Here is a 14,819-nt window from a genome sequence, read left to right as displayed (position 1 = left end):
TACTAAATAAAGAGAGAACTACTGAAGCAAATATAGTCTGCTTAAAAATCCTTAGGTTGTTCCTAGTACAACTTGAGTGTAGAAGAAATAGAATTTTAATTTCAAGGTAAACACTAGCATCTTCCAAACACATTCTTCTTAACTATCTGAATCTGATATCTTCTAAGAGAGAGTCAAAGTGAGTTGTGACCCACAGAAATCTTTGAGATTTAACAGGCTCTACAATTCCACTGATTCAGTTCCCCTCTTCCAACCAACTCATACAAGCTTCCTATGTCAGCCTCATTCATTACTTATTCCGTTCATACTTTGAGTAAAGGAGGAGAAAATGCAATGGCAGTCAATCACTTCAGAACTATAAGCTTTACAAAGTAGACAAATGATGGGTACCTCCACAAGCACATTTATTTACAATACCCATAACTATAGAATAGCTTCAAAAATTTGCCCTTGGCCTTTTCTTTTCTAAATGGGCATAAATTTGATTGGATGCTTTTAAGTATTTTGCATATTCATAGGAATGAAAACATCTCTTGCCTTTTATCCTATATACATTTCCACAAGATATTCTGAAAATGTGACTTGGTAGAGCTAAAGTGGGAAATTCTGAAGCAGGGTCCAAAGATATACACTGACTACACTGATCTGGATTGAGACTTAATTCATAGATCTCTGATTTTTTACAGAAATTATTCTCCTCATCTAAAAGAGAACCATTGTACATCATTGGTGGGAATGTAAACTGGTATAGCCACTGTGGAAAACAGTATGGAGGTTTCTCAAAAAACTAAAAATAGAACTACCATATGATCCAGCAATTCCACTACTGGATACATATCTTAAAAAACCAAAAACACTAATTTGAAAAGATACATGCACCTGAATGTTCATAGCAGCATTATTTGTAATTGTCAAGATATGAAGCAACCTTAAATGTCCATCAATAGATGGATGGATAAAGAAGATGTGGTATATATAATATTACACAGCCATAAAAAAGAACAAAATTTTGCCATTTGCAGCAATATGGATGGACTTGGAGGGCATTATGCTAAGTGAAATAAGTCAGAGAAAGACAAATACTATATGACATCACTTATAGGTAGGATCTAAAAAATACAACAAACTAGTGAATATAACAGAAAAAAAACAGACTCATAGAATGGAGAATATATAAAGAATAAATTAGTGGTTACCTGTGATGAGGGGAGGAGCAATGTAAGGGTGGGGAAGTGGGAGGCACAAACTACTAGGTGTAAGAGGCTCAAGGATGACTGAACAACACAGGGAATATAGACAATATTTTGTAATAACTAAATGGAAAGTAACCTTTAAAAATTGTGTAAAAATTTTTTAAAAATTCTGAAAAAGAAATAATTCTCATCTGGCTAGGCTGTTAAGAGAAGAATCCAATGATGATTTTTAGGAACCAACAAGAGGAGATTGTATCACTAATTCTCTTTCCCAGATTTCTTGGATTTGAACCTTAACTTGGTTACTTGAATTACAGGGCATGGCAGTCCTGAGAACTTGCTTTCAGGTTTGCATACTTTTACTAACATTTCTCAGGCTCCCCCTGGGCTACTTCTGACCCACCTATACAGGCAAAACATGACCTGGACTTAGTTGTAGATTCACCATGAATTCTAGGTCATGGTTTCCACTACAGCCACGGCACTGAGATTGATAGGGATCCTAGCAGATCTTAAATATTCACTTATGGAACTGACTCTAAAACTGAATAGCAAAATTCCAAAGTTTCTATGATGCAGTCATTAGTGATGCATTCCTCAGAGATGTGTTGTGAGCATTAAATGAGGTAATGTATACAAGGAGCTTACCATAGTGCCTCAAAACAGGGTAAACATCTAACAATAGTTATCCAGAAGGAAAAAAGAGTCAGATTCAAAGCAACACCAGAAGTTCACTGAAGTAGATTTGCTGTGAAGGCTCATTTCCCCTTCTCTTTCCCCCTTTTGGGCTCTGATTCCTCTTATGTAATATAAAATAAGTAAATGAGGTTATATAAGGCTACTGATCTCAGCACCATCACTACTGAAATGCTTTCCAGCTTGTAAGACAGATAATGTACATTAATTGTTTACATTAAATGAACTCTTGGGAGCACACAAACTAATTTTCTTTTTAAAATCATATCCTAAATTTTTATTATTTTTTAAAATTACTCAATGAATTTTATTACAATTATAGTTGTACAATGATCATCACAACCAAATTTTATAGCATTTCTATCCCAAATGCCAGGCACATCCCCCCATACCCCCACCTGTCTCATTTGGAAACCATAGGTTTTTCAAAGTCTGTGAGTCAGTATCTGTTCTACAATGAAGTTCCTTGTGTCCTTTTTTCAGATTCCACATGTAAGTGATAGCATTTGATGTTGGTGTCTCCCTGTCTGGCTGACTTCACTTAGCACAATGATTTCTAGGTCCATCCATGTTGCTGCAAATGCTGTTACTTCTTTCCTTTCAATGGCTGAGTAATAGTCCATTGTGTATGTGTACCTCTTCTTCTTGATCCACTCCTCTGTCGGTGGACATTTAGGTCGTTTCCATGTCTTGGCTAGTGTATGTAGTGCTGCAACGAACACTGGAATACATGTATCTTTTTGAGTGATGGTTTTCTCTGGATAGATGCTCAGGAGTGGGATTGCTGGATCAAATGGTGGTTCTATTTTTTGTTTTCTGAGGAATCTCCACACTGTTTTCCACAGTGGTTGCACCAATTTACATTGCCACCAACAGTGTATTAGGGTTCCCTTTTCTGCATACCCTCTCCAGCACTTACGGTTTGTAGACTTTTTGATGATGGCCATTCTGGCTGGTGTAAGGTGGTACCTCAGAGTGGATTTGATTTGCATTTCTCCAATGATGAGTGATGTTGAACATCGTTTCATGTGTTTTTTTGGCCATCTGTATGTCTTTGGAGAATTGTCTGTTTAGATCTTCTGGCCATTTTTTGATGGGACTGTTTGTTTTTTAGGTATTAAGCTGCAGAAGGTGTTTATAAATTTTGGAGATTAATCCCTTGTCAGTCGATTCATTTGCAACGATTTTCTCCCATTCTATGGGTTGTCTTTTCGTTTTGTTTAGGGTTTCCTTGGCTGTGCAGAAACTTTTAAGTTCAATTAAATCCCATTTGTTTATTTTTGTTTTTATTGTCATTACTCTAGGAGGTGGATCTGAGAAGATATTGCTGTGGTTTATGTCAGAGTGTGTTTGGCCTATGTTTTCCTCTAAGAGTTTTATAGTGTCTGGTCTTATATCTAGGTATTTGATCCATTTTGAGTTTATTTTTGTGTATGGTGTTAGGGAGTGTTCTAATTTCATTCTTTTACATATAGCTGTCCAGTTTTCCCAGCACCACTTGTTGAACAGTCTGTCTTTTCTCCATTGTATATTCTTGCCTCCTTTGTCATAGATTAGTTGACTGTACGTGTGTGGATTTAATTCTGGGCTTTCTATCCTGTTCTACTGATCTACATTTCTGTCTTTGTGCCAGTACCATATGGTTTTGATGACTGTAACTTTTTAGTACAGTCTGAAGTCAAGGAGCCTGATTCCTCCAGCTCCATTTTTCTTTCTCAAGATATCTTTGGCTATTCTAGGTCTTTTGTGCTTCCAAAGAAACTTTAAAATATTTTGTTTTAGTGCTCTGAAAAATGTTCTTGGTAATTTGATAGGCATTGTACTGAAGCTGTAGGTTGCCTTTGGTAGTATAGTCACTTTGATAATACTGATTCTTCCAATCCAAGAGCATGGTATGTCTTTCCATCTGTTTCTATCATCTTTGATTTCTTTCATCAGCATCTTTCAGTTTTCAGAGTATAGATCTTTTCTCTCTTTACATACGTTTATTCCTAAGTATTTTATTCTTTTTGATGTGATGATAAATGGAATTGTTTCCCTAATTTCTTTTTCTGATATTTCATTGTTAGTATATAGAAATGCAGTCGATTTCTGTGTATTAATTTTGTATCCTGCAACTTTACCAAATTCATCAATGAGCTCTAGCAGTTTTCTGGTAGCATCTTTAGGATTTTCTAGGTATAGTATCTTGTCATCTGCAAATAGTGATAGTTTTACTTCTTCCTTTCTATTGTGGATTCCTTTTATTTCTTTTTCTTTTCTGATTGCTGTGGCTAAGACTTCCAAAACTATGTTGAATAACAGTGGCAAGAGTGGACATCCTTGTCTTGTTCGTGATCTAAGTGGGAATTCTTTCAGCTTTTCTCCATTGAGAATGATGTTAGCTCTGATTTGTCATATATGGGCTTTATTATGTTGAGATAGTTTCCTTCTATGCCCACTTTCTGAATGGTTTTTATCAGTAATGGGTGTTGGATTTTGTCAAAGGCTTTTTCTGCATCTATTGAGAGGATCATATGGTTTTCTTTCTTCAGTTTGTTAATGTGGTGTATCACACTGACTGATTTGTGGATATTGAAGAATCCTTGTATCCCTGGGATAAATCCCACTTGGTCATGATGTACAATCCTTTTAATGTATTGTTGGATTCCATTTGCTTGTATTTTGTTGAGGATTTTTCCATCTATGTTCATCAGTGAAATTTGCCTGTAGTTTTCTTTTTTTGTGGCATCTTTGTCTGGTTTTGGTATCAGGGTGATGGTGGACTCATAGAATGAGTTTGGGAGTGTCCCTTCCTCTGCGATTTTTTTGGGAATAGTTTCAGAAGGATAGGTGATGGCTCTTCTCTAAATGTTTGATAGAATTCACCTGTGAAGCCATCTGGTCCTAGACTTTTGTTTGTTGGAAGTTTTTTAATCACAGTTTCAATTTCAGTACTTGTGATTGGTCCATTCTTCTTTTCTGTATCATCTTGGTATAGCCTTGTAAGATTTTACTTTTCTAAGAATTTGTCCATTTCTTCTGGATTTTCATTTTTTGGAATATAGTTGTATGTAGTAGTCTCTTATGATCCTTTGTATTTCTGTGATGTCCATTGTAACTTTCTTTTTCTTTTTTTTTTTTTTTGTCCTTTGTCTTTTTTTTAGGGCTGCACCCATGTCATACAGAGGTTTCCAGACTAGGGGTCTAATCTAATCTGCCAGCCTACTCCACAGCCACAGCAATGCAATATCCAAGCCACATCTGTGAACTCCACCAAAGCTCACAGCAACACCAGATCCTTAACCCACTGAGCAAGGCCAGAGATCGAATCCACAGTCTCATGGTTCCTACTTGGATTCATTTCTGCTGCTCCACGATAGGAACTCCCTCCTTTTCCTTCCTAATTTTATCGATTTGAGTCCTCTCTCTTTTTTTCTTGATTAAGTCTGGCTAAGGGTTTATAAATTTTGTTGATCTTTTCAAAGAACCATCTTTTAGTTTCATTAATCTTTTCTACGGCTTTCTTCATTTCTGTTTCATTGATTTCTGCTCTGATCTTTATGATTTCTTTCCTTCTGCTAACTTTAGGTCTTGTCTGTTCTTCTCTCTCTAGCTGCTTCAGATTAAAGTTAGGTTGTTTTTTTTTTTTGAGCTTTTTCTTGTTTCCTGAGGTGGGCTTGTATTGCTATAAACTTCCCTCTTAGAACTGCTTTTGGTGCATCCCATAGGTTTTGGAGTGTCTTATCTTTGTTGTATTTGCTTCTAGATATTTTTTAATTTCCTCTTTGATTTCTTCAGTGATCCATTGGTTGTTTAGTAGCATACTGTTTAGTCTCCACGAGTTTTTTTATAGTTTTTTTCTTGTCATTGATTTCCAGGCTTCTAGCGTAGTTGGAAAAGATGCTTGATATGATTTCAATTTTCTTAAAGTTAGCAAGGCTTGATTCGTGGCCCAGAATGTGATCAATCCTAGAGAATATTCCCTGTGCACTTGAGAAGAATGTGATTCTGCTGCTTTTGGATGGAATGTACTATAAATATCTCTTAAGTCCATCTGGTCTAATGGTTCATTCAAGGCCTGTGTTTCCTTATTGATTTTCTGTCTGGATGATCTGTCCATTGCTGTAAGTGGGGTGTTCAATTCCCTCACTATTATTGTGTTACTGTTGATTTCTCCTTTTAAGGTTGTTAGCAGTTGCCTTATATATTGAGGTGATCCTTTGTTGAGTGCACATATATTTACAATTGTTATATCTTCTTCATGGATTGATCCTTTGATCATTATGTAATGTCCTTCTTTCTCTCTTACAATATTCTTTATTTTAAGGTCTATTTTTTTCTGCTCTGAGTATTGCTACTCCAGCTTTCTTTTGATTCCCATTTGCATGGAATATTTTCTTCCATCCTCTTACTTTCAATTTGCATGTGTCCCTAGAAGTGAAGTGGGTCTCTTGAAGACAGCATATATATGGGTCTTGTTTTTGTATCCTTTCAGCCAGTCTATGTCTTTTGGTTGGGGCATTTAGACCATTTGCATTTAAGGCAATTATTGATATGTATGTTCTTATTGCCATTTTATTAATTGCTTTGGATTTCTTTTTGTTGCTCTTTTTTCTTCCCTTCTTCTCTTGTTCTCTCCTCTTGTGGTTTGATGACTATCTTTAGTGTTGTATTTGAGTTGATTTTCCTTATTTGTGTGTATATCTATTGTAGATTTTTGTCTTGCAGTTACCCTAAAGTTTTGATATAGGAGTCTATATATATAAACAAGATTGTCTTAAGTTGTTGATGTCTTAACTGCAAGTGCGTCTCCAGTGTCCTGCATTTGTACCCTCCTCTTCTCATGATTTCTGATTTTGGTAGCATATTTGTGCGTGGATGATTTCCTACCTTTACTGTATATATGCCTTTACTGGTGAGCCTTGTCATTTGTAGTATTTTTGTTTCTAGTTGTGGTCTTTTCTTTTCTGCCTAGAGAAGTTCCTTTAGTATTTGTTGTAAGGCCGGTTTAGTGTTGCTGAATTCTCTTAGCTTTTGCGTATCTGTAAAGCTTTTGGTTTCTCCTTCAAATCTGAGTGAGAGCCTTGCTGGGTAAAGTAATCTCGGTTGGAGATTTTTTCCTTTCATCACTTTAAGTATCTTATGCCCCTTCCTTCTGGCCTGCAGAGTTTCTGCTGAAAAATTGCTGATAACCTTATTAGGGTTCCCTTGTATGTTATTTGTTTCTTTTCCCTAGCTGCTTTCATGATTTTCTCTTTGTCTTTAATTTTGGTCACTTTGATTAATATGTGTCTCGTGGTGTTCCTCCTTGGGTTTATTTTATATGACACTCGTTGTGCTTCCTGTATTTGAGTAAGTGGTTCCTTTCCCATGTTAGGGAAGCTTTCAGGTATTATCTCGTCAAATATTTTTTCTGTCCCTTTCTCTCTCACTTCTCCTTCTGGCACCCCTGTAATACAGATATTGGTACATTTAACATTGTCCCAGAGTTCTCTGAGACACTCATTTCTTTTCAATCTTTTTTCTCTTTCCTGTTCCACATCAGTGATTTCCACTAGTCTATCCTCCACCTCACTTATTTGTTCTTCTGCCTCCTATATTCTGCTGTTGGTTGAATTGCTTCTCATGAATATTTTATTTCAGTTATTGTATTCTGCATCTCTGATTGCTTAAGTTTTAAATCTTGTATTTCTTTGCTCAGTGTTTCCTATAAATTATCAACCTTTGCTTCCAGTTTATTTCCAATGTCTTGCATCATCTTCAGCATCAACATTCTAGAGTCTTTTTCCTGGAGGCTGATAATCTCCAGATCACTTAACTGTTTTTCTCATGTTTTTTCTTGCTCCTTATCTGAGTTATAGTTCTCTGCCTTTTCATTTTTATAGGTTTTTGGTGTGTTCTCCTTTTTGCAGACAGTAGATTGGTAGCCTCTCTTACTTCTGATGTCTGCTGCCTTTGTGGCTGAAGTTGGTAAGGGGCCTTGCTGTAGGCTTCTTGATGGGAGGGACTGGTGCCTGCCCACAGGTAGGTAGGGCTGATTCTTATCTCTACGATGGGTGGGGCTTTGTCTCTGGGTGAGATTAGAGGCAGCTGTGTGCTTGGGGAGTCTTTAGGAAGCCTGTTTACTGATGGGTGAGGCCAGATCCTCCTCAAATGGACACCTCCAGAGAAACACAAGCCAATGAATCTTCCTGAGACCTTTGCCTCCAATGACCTTCCCACAATGAGCCACAGTCAACCCCTGCCTTCCCTGGAGATCCTCCAAAACTGCAGTCAGGTCTGACCCACATTCCTGTGGAGGCTTTGCTTTGCCCTGGGACCCAGTGAACATGAAAGCTTGCGTGCATCTTTCAAGAATGGGGTCTCCATTTCCCCCAGTCCGGTGGAGCTCCTGCACACAAGGCCCACTGGCCTTCAATGCCAGATGCTCTCGGAGCTCTTTCTCCCAGTGCCAGATTCCCCAGGCATGGGGACCTGATGTGGGGCTCAGAACTCTCACTCCTGTAGGTGGGTCTCTGTGACCCACAGTTACTTTCCAGTCTGTGGGCTGCCCACCTGATGGGTATGGGGTTGCTTATATCATGTAATCACCCCTCCTACCATCTTGATATGCCCTCCTCTTTGTCTTCTGGAGTAGGATACCTTTTTGAAGGTTTCCAGTCCATGTGGTTGAAGGTTGTTCAGCATTTGGTTGTAATTTTGTTATTTTTATGAGAGAAGGTGAGCTCTAGTCCTTCTATTCTATCTTAATCCCGTCTCCCTCATGTCCTAAATTTTGCATTGAGATACACCTCTCATTACGACTGGTAAATCAGTGAAAGTACTTCATCGAAATCCACACAAACTAAATTGAATCCAAGTTACCTTCTGACTTACTGTTGTTATGAGTATAATGGCATTGGGAATAATACAATAGACTGGTCTCCCTCCAACAGTCTGTAAAGAATCTATTTGACATTATCTTGATTTACCCATAGGATCTGGCCCAGCATATCATGCATATCTGCATGGTTTCAGCCAGCCTCCATCAGTACAAGTTGTAAGGTAGGATAAATAAGTGTTTACTTGGAAGGCATTAGTCTAGCTTTTTGTTTTTATTTTTCAGCTGCACCTGCAGCATGTGGTAGTTCCCCAGGCAGGATTGAATCTGTGCCACAGCAGTGATCCAAGCCCTGCAGTGACAATGCGAGATCCTTAACCCACTCCACCACAAGGGAGTTCCCAGAAGTCTAGTTTCTGAGACACAGCATCAGCCCACTAGGCATCCTTAGAACCCACAAGACCCTTACCCTACTCCAACTTAAGGTCAAAGAGGCTCCAGCCAGTTCTGGATTCACTAATACAAACAGTTCCTGTCCCACTTCTTCACTATGACTATGTTTCTCAGCATCAGAAGAATTATGTCTTTTCCTGGCAGTCTAAAGTCAGCTGCATCTGAAGACATAAAGAAACTGTGGAGATAACTGATTGGGTATGGAGGACAGAGAAGGAAGAGTTTGGGACAAAGCTTGGTGTTAGATATAAAGCACAAAAGGAAGTTTTGAGAGAACTCTGATACTCAGGAACTAGGTATAATTATCCATAGAATAAATTAATAACTTTCTATAAGACCTGGTAAGAAGTTGAATGGATCCATCATAGATCCCATTTCTTATAACCCAGGTCATTACCTTATACACATTTTCAATGCTGAATACTGGAGACTTTTTTAAAAAATACAAATTCCTGGGATTTTTCTTACTCTAATCTCTGCAGGTAGGACCTAGACATTGGTGTTTGTTAAAAATCTCAGTGACTCTAAAGTGTAGCCACTGATCCAGTGGTTTCCCTACACTCAAAATATTGACTACTTATTCTGTAATAGAGGAAAACAAATATGACTCCATATTAGATCTGTTTCTTTTACTTTAACTGTTACATTCTATTGCTTTTGCTTTAAGAATATTCCCTATAGAATGAAATATACAGGATGGCCTATTCTCAAGGCTCTGACCTTTAAGAGTGTAGCACTTTTCCATTCATATACAGAGAATAACATTGTTTTGTTGGAGGTTTACAGAAACATCCTGACCTATGTGGACAGCTGCAAAAACAAACAATTCCTGCACCAAGAATTTGCAGCACCACCTCCCCCACCCCAACCCCCTGTCTTATTTAGCATAAAAGAAGCCTGAATTTTGACTGGCCTAAGATGGTTCTCTAGAACATCAGTCTGCCATCTTCTTCTGCTGGCTGTCCTAATAAAGTTATTTCTTGTCCCAACAACTTGTCTCCTAATTTACTGGCCTGTCATGCAGTGAGTTTGGACTTGGTAAAAATTTCAATGCTTAGTCTTCTACTCAGCCAGCTACCATACCTGCCTCTAATACTAGTAAATTATGAAAGAATTTGAGGTAAGTTATTTATGTGTTCTTGGTCCTGAAAGAGAAAAATCTTAATTCTCAAAACCCAGAAAAGATGTGGGCTGAACTCTCCAGTCATACTAGAGGCCTTCCATGACAACAAACCTTGTTCACCAAACCTTGTTCCACCATGAGATTCCTGGCCTGGCAGGGTAAAGAGGTAGGATTTGAAGGAAGTTTAATGCCATGGTCCTAAATGACAACATGGGCTATGAGGACCAGCCCCATAAAACTGGAAAACACAGCTGAAAGTCATCTTTAAATAGCAAGTGCACTGGTTTCCTATGACTATTGTTATGGAGTACCGTAATCTGGGTGGCTTAAAACAACAGAAATTTATTTCCTCATAGTTACAGAAAAACAGTTATAGAAGTCCAAAATCAAGGTATTGGAAATGCCATGCTTCCTCTGAAGGATTTAGGGAAGAATCTTTGCCTCTTCCTGGCTTCTGGTGGTTGCTGGCATTCCTTGGTGTTCCTTGGCTCATAGCTGCGTAATTCCAAGCTCTGTTTCCATCCTCATGTGGGCTTCTCTTCTGTGTATAGCTGAGTGTCCAAGTTTCCCTGTTCTTATAAAGACACCAGTCACTGTATTAAGGTCCACACTGACCCCTTATGACCTCACCTTAACTTGATTACATCTGCAAGGACCCTATTTTCAAATAAGGTCACGTTTACAGATGCTAGGGGTTAGGACTCAGACATGTCATTTGGGGGACACAATTCAACCTATATCATAAGGATTAGCTGTGTAATCTGCTTCCTGGAAAAATCCCTCCTGCTGCCTTTAACTAACCTCTTGACTTTTCAGGTTTTGACTTCTGCTTGCTGACTCTATAATTGTACTTTCTGCCATCCTCAATACCATCTGATACCTCAATATCTCAGAGCGACAGAGTTTTTAAAGTAGGAATAATTTTACAGAGGATGTCCTCTGTATATGCGCACTAATAAAATATGCATTTTACAAATGAGGACATGATAGCCCAAAGAGGGATGGAACCTACCCTTCCCTGTCTAGCTACTAGAGAAAGGAGTCACTAACTTCATTCTTGTTTTAACTTCTGACCTGAGCATACCACCAATGCCTCTTATTCAAACTCTGCCCCATTTGGTCACCTGTTTTTTTTTTTGTTTTTTGTTTTTTTAACTTTTCTATCTTCCCACACCTCCATCATAACCCCATTAGCCAGTCTGACACCTGTGCTTTTTTTTTTTTTTTTAAACTAATTCACTAACCTCACTTCTGAGTACTTACTGGCAAAATTTATTAATCTCTAAATCTTAGCCCACCTTAAACTCTGGCTTAAACTGCTCTTTTCACAATCTAAGAAAGTACCAAACAGAAAAATTAGACCATATCCTCTTCCTATATGGTGACTCTTTATGCTATCAATTTATTTTTCAGCACAGTCATAAAAAAGAACCCCAAAGACATGGAACCATTACATAATTTGTATAGTCCATTCCCTTGAACCCAGACAGACTTCCTCTGAGCCAACCTTACTTCCTTGTTGACCCAAGGCCCTCTATTCTGGTTACTACTTTGAATATGATTAAAGAGCTTGGGACTTACTACATGAAAGGCAGTTTTCTATTTTTATGTTTGTTCTTCTGCATTAGAAATCCTAAGGGATGGTCTGTTCACGCCTCACTGGGCCCATAACTGAAATACCACTGGGAGCTTTCCCTGTATTTACTGACAGTTAGATTAACTGCTGTCTATTTCTGGTTCTGAAATGACTTTTTCTTTCTGTGAATTTGAACAAATAACTGTTATAACTATTTCCCTTTCCCTATAAAATGATATGCTTATTGCTCATGGATGTTGTTAGGTTTAACAAGGTTGTTACCAAGTGATTATATATCAACCTAAATTATAAAGCATTTTATGCTTATTTTTATTGGTTGTGCTGCCATACACATCAATTTAGGAGGCATTTCTTTATTTATTGGGCACCTACTATGTACCAGCCTTGTACTACATAGTGTTAGTAATCTATAGCTTAAGAAAATAATAAATGTTCAATATATACTTGATTGATCAAAGTATATGATATAGTCCCTGCTTTCAAGGAACCTAGAGCTTCTGTAGTTAAGAGTAGTTTGCTTATTTTGAGGCAAAAGCATTTTGCTTAAATAAAATGTTCTCAGGCAAGTCTAGCCATTAGCAAGAATAAGAGCAAAGAAAGGACAAGGAACTAACATTTATTAAGCACTTAATATATACTAAATACCAATGCTGTACTTTAAAACTTTTTTATTTTACTACGATAGAACACTTAACATGAGCTCTAGATTTTTAAATTTTTAAGTAATTTTTAAGTCAGCAGTACTGTTGATTATTGTCAGAATGTTGCACGGCAGATCTCTATAAGGTAATTGTTTGACTTATCTGAAAGCCTGTTGATTAGTAACATACATTTTCCCCAGCTCCCAGACTGTGGCAACCACCTTCTACTCTTTGATTCTATGAATCTGGCTATTTTAGATACCTCACATAAGTAGCATCATGCATTCCATGTCTTTCTGTAATGGCTGATTTCACATAGCATAATGCTCTCAAGGTTTATCCATGTTGTGGCATATTGCAGATACACTTTCTTTTTATAAGGCTGAATAGTATTCCATTGTATGTGTGTATAATGCATTTTCCATATCCATTCTACTGCCAGTGGATATTTAAATTGTTTCCATATCTTGGGTACTGTGAATAATACTGTTATAAGCATAGGAGTGCTAATATCTCTTCAAGATCCTGATTTCAATCCTTGCAGATAAATACCCAGAAGAGACTTATGGATTATATGGTAGACTGATTTTAATTTTTTGAAGAACATCTGTACTCTTTTCCATAGTGGGTACATCATTTTGCATTCCCAACAACAGTGTGCAAGGGTTCTAGTTTCTCCACATCTTCCTCAACACCTGCCTTTTTTCTTTTTTTTAATATTAGCCACTTTGACAGGTGGGAGGTAATATCTCATTGTGGTATTGATTTGCATTTCCCTGACAATTAGTGATGTTAAGCATTTTTTCATATACCTGTTTTCCATTTGCATATCTTTGGAGAAATGTCTTTTCAAGTCCTCTCTCCATTTTTAAATTGAGTTATTAAATTTTTAAAATTGAGTTATAAGATTACCTCATATATTATAAAGATTAACCTTTTATCATATACATGGTTTTCAAGTAATTTCAACCATTCTATAGGTTGGCTTTTTGTACTGTTGATTGTTTCTTCTGCTGTGCAGAAGATTCTAATTTAATATAGTCCCACTTGTTTATTTTTGTTTTTGTTGCCTGTGATTTGGGTATCACATCCATGAAATTATTACCAAGACTAATGTCTTGAAGATTTTTCCCCTATGTTTTCTTCACAGAGTATTATATTTTAAAGCTTACATTTAAGTCTTTAATCTATTTTGAGCTAAGTTTAATGTATGATTTAAGATAAGGATCCAATTTCATTCTTTTATGTGTAGTTATCCAGTTTTCCCAACATTTATTGAAAAGACTACCCTTTAATCATTGTATATTCTTGGTTCTCTTGTTAGAGATCAGTTGACCATATATGTGTAGATTTATTTCTAAACCCTCCATTCTGTTCCATAATTCTATATGTAGGTTTTTATGCCAATACCATACTGTTTTGATTACTGTAGATTTGTAATATATTTTGAAAACAGATAATGGGATGCCTCCAACTTTTTTATTCTTCCTTAAGATTGTTTTGGCTGTTTGGGAACTTTTGTAGTTCTGTATGAATTTTAGAATTTTTTTTCTAACTATAAAAAATACCATTGGGATTTTGGATAGGGACTATATGGAATCTGTAGATCACTAGGGTTTTGTTGGACATTTTAACAATATTAAGTCTTGCAACTGATAAAAATGTTCTCTTTCCATTTGTTTGTTTCTTCTTTAATTTCTTTCATTAATGTGTTATAGCTTTCAGGATATAATTCTTTCACCTGCTTGAATTATACCTAACTATTTTGGTTTTGGTACTATTATAAATAGTACTGTTTTCCTAATTTCCTTTTCAGAGAGTGTGGTTGTTAGTGTACTGAAATGCAATGAATTTTTGCATGTTGATTTTGTATCCTGAAAATTTTTAAAAATCATGTATTAGTTCTAGCAGTTTTTTAAATGGAGTCTTTAGGATTTTCTAGACATAAGATGATCATGTCATCTTCAAAAAGGTAACATTTAACTTCTTTCTTTTCATTTTGGATGCCTTTTATTTATATTTCTAATTGCTCTGGCTAGGACTTCCACAACCATGTCAAAGAGAAGTGGTGAAACTAAGCCTGAAGTTAGCATAAGGAAGGAAATAATAAAAATTAGGGCATAAATAAACAAAATAGAAAATAAGAAAACAACAATAAAATGAAACTAAGAGTTGTCAAACCTTTAGCTAGACTAAGAGAAAAAGAAAGAAAATTCAAAACCAGGAATTGAAGAGCAGACATTATAGCTGATGCCACAGAAATAAAAAGGATTATAAAAGATTACTATGTACAATCATTCACCAACAAACTGGG

General features: G+C 36.7%; 1 long non-coding RNA gene across 3 annotated transcripts in view; it reads right to left on the bottom strand.

Annotated features, from left to right (window-relative positions):
* The window catches only part of LOC102167654, a 238,059-nt gene that overhangs the window by 143,740 nt on the left and 79,500 nt on the right, over positions 1-14,819 (bottom strand). Inside the window, exon 3 of one of the 3 annotated variants that reach the window (XR_002335821.1) lies at positions 8,559-10,841. The exons of 1 other annotated variant lie outside the window; for it this stretch is intronic. This is a non-coding gene — a long non-coding RNA (uncharacterized LOC102167654). Of the gene's footprint in view, positions 1-8,558; positions 10,842-14,819 lie in introns of those variants that run through there. One more of the 3 variants, XR_002335820.1, reaches the window with a different exon arrangement.

Source organism: Sus scrofa, chromosome 9, assembly GCF_000003025.6.
Source record: "Sus scrofa isolate TJ Tabasco breed Duroc chromosome 9, Sscrofa11.1, whole genome shotgun sequence".
In the NCBI taxonomy this organism is placed as follows: Eukaryota; Metazoa; Chordata; class Mammalia; order Artiodactyla; family Suidae; genus Sus; species Sus scrofa.
Note: the sequence above shows the minus strand (reverse complement) of the source record. Positions and strands in the feature narration are given on the sequence as shown.